General features: G+C 37.2%; 1 protein-coding gene across 1 annotated transcript in view; it reads left to right on the forward strand.

Annotated features, from left to right (window-relative positions):
• Positions 1-2,155: 2,155 nt before the first annotated feature.
• Positions 2,156-2,546, forward strand: part of ric1 (RIC1 homolog, RAB6A GEF complex partner 1) — an 80,864-nt gene continuing 80,473 nt past the window's right edge. Inside the window, 1 exon segment of the mRNA XM_084136206.1 lies at positions 2,156-2,546. This exon segment is cut by the window's right edge and continues 147 nt beyond it. The gene's annotated coding sequence lies outside the window, so the exon portion shown is untranslated.

Here is a 2,546-nt window from a genome sequence, read left to right on the forward strand (position 1 = left end):
AAGGTTGTGGGTTATATAAGGTAAATACATGAGTTAGGTTTAGGGGAACAGCAGCTTCAGGGTTAGTACACAGTTATTACCCAGTTATTGTCATTACTATAGTGGGAACAGGACTGTAAAATACAGTGCTAACCATTCATATAATGTGTGAACTGTGTTTAAATCTGCTGAGTCAGTCTGATGTTAGTTCTGGAGACAGAGATTGAGCAGATCTAATCATTTCTAATTTAATTCTTTATTTAACAGTAAAAAATCCCCCAGAATTATAAAACCATAACAAAACACAAAAGTATTCAATGATCATGAACCTGACTCGTTTTCAAACGTGACTTAACCTGTGCAAAAGCAGGACTCTCTCTGTCTAATATGAACTGGTACATTATTAGTTATTAACATATAATATAATATGACATATAATTAGTTATTAACAGCTCTTACAGAGAAAGCTGACAGTCGCAGTCCTCTTCCTCTTCTTTCCCTCAGGATGAGTGTAACGGAGCGGTGAACGGATCCACAGCACACGCACCGAAGACGGTGGCCGATAAAAAAGCCGACTGACAGATCTCGTGTCTCCTCAGTCTGCTCCTGAAGGACATTTACACGTGTAGATATGATAAAACATGGAAATTCCAGCTTTAAATGCAGCTTTACTATAGTAACTAATATATGAATGCACACACACACACAAACACATGCACACACTATCACTCACACACACACACACACACACACACACACACACACACACACCGCTCCTGTCAGAAACATTACTTACATTAAATACTTTAATAATGTTTAATAAAAATTATGGTGATCTGTTTTTATCATTCCATAACACTGCTGTTCTCATTGATGGCTTTTTATCTTCTACTCGGACTGACTGCAAAAGTTCTGTGTATAATTTATGAGACTTAATATAAAATAAATGTTGTATTATTTTAATTGTGGCTGGTCTATCTTTATAATAACTAATAAAACAATGCAGATGTCTGATACTAAAATGACTCGTTTTTATTAACGCCCAAAATGAATAAAATCTACATTTTAAATATGTTTCTCAGGGATACTTTCAAGAAATAATAGGATTTTTTTTTTTTTTTAATGATACACATTTTAGCTATTTAGTATAGCTATAATATATATATATATATATATATATATATATCATATCTATATATAATTGAATATAATATTTTTCCTGTCTGTCTGAGTGGCAATTTTAATCTTTAAAGAAGTAGGACATATTAATATCGCATTACTCATGTCCACCAGCAGGAGGCGCCCGAGCTCCGAGGATTGTGTTGATTCAAGCGCTGAGGAACTGACGTATTACGCCGAGATGTTCTGATGCGTCATGAAGAAAAAGAAATCGAGGGAGACCCAGAGCGCGCGAGACACTTGAGTTCATAACCATTTCCGGTCGTGATGCTAATCCGCTATTGGGAATATAACAGACTTTAATTCAAGTGTATTTTGAGTTTGTAAGTAAAAACCTTTGCTTAATCATAACGATTATTCTTTTTAAGTCTATATAAAAATGCGTATCAAGCTGAAGAAGAAATGTAAATTTCTTGTGACTGACACAGAAAATAACAGCAAGAACAAATGTCAAAATATTAACAGGAACATTTTAATATTTATTTTACAGACATGTATTACAATTTGTGTTTGAACATTTACAAATATGCCCGCCATAAAAATGCGTTTGTAGCTGAGGAAGAAATGTACATTTCTTAATTGTAAATTGTAACTGACAGAGAAAATAACAGCAAGAACAAATGTCAACATATAAACGGTAACATTTACTGTTTTTTAAATATAATAAAATATCCCCGCCATAAAAAGGTGTATGTATCTAAGGAAGAAATGTAAAGGTCTTAAATAACAGCAAGAACAAATGTCAAAATATAAACAGTAACATTTTAATTATGATTTTACGGACATGTATTAGAATTTCTGTTTGACAGTTTATAATATATTCCCGCTCTAGTTCGTTTAAAATCAGAATAGACCGTTTAAAAATATTCCCGCTCTAGTTCGGTTTAAATCATAGGTTTAAATTCCAAATAGGTTTAAAGGCCGCCTCGCGCCCCCTACCGGCAGAACTCGCCATGACCGCGCGAGTAAATACCGTCACGGCTCCGAGGCGTTCAGAAGCACGGAGCTGATCAGGATAAATAAGAGACTAAAGATGGCGACGGTGGAGGATTCATGGGACAAATTCGGCTCCAAAACTTCCCTTTGGAAAACTGAGTCCAGCGGTCCAGTCGCGCACTGAGAACCGCAAACCCCCGCGACACCGAGCTGAGACCCGCTTCCGTTTCTGTGGCTCCGTTACGCGGTTTTTATGTAAACATTCTCGATTGCAGTAACCACATAAAGCGGAATTTGGACTCAGATCATCCGAACCCACACCGAATCCAGCCGAGATGATCCCTGACTGAACACGCACCGTGTCCGTGAGTGTAGTTCGGTTCTGGTGCATGGAGGCCGCTGGAGGGAGTCTGCCAGCCCCGGTGTCGCAGTGATTTGGGTCAGAACACCGG

Source organism: Abramis brama (assembly GCF_963993115.1).
Source record: "Abramis brama genome assembly, chromosome: 15".
Taxonomy (NCBI): Eukaryota; Metazoa; Chordata; class Actinopteri; order Cypriniformes; family Leuciscidae; genus Abramis; species Abramis brama.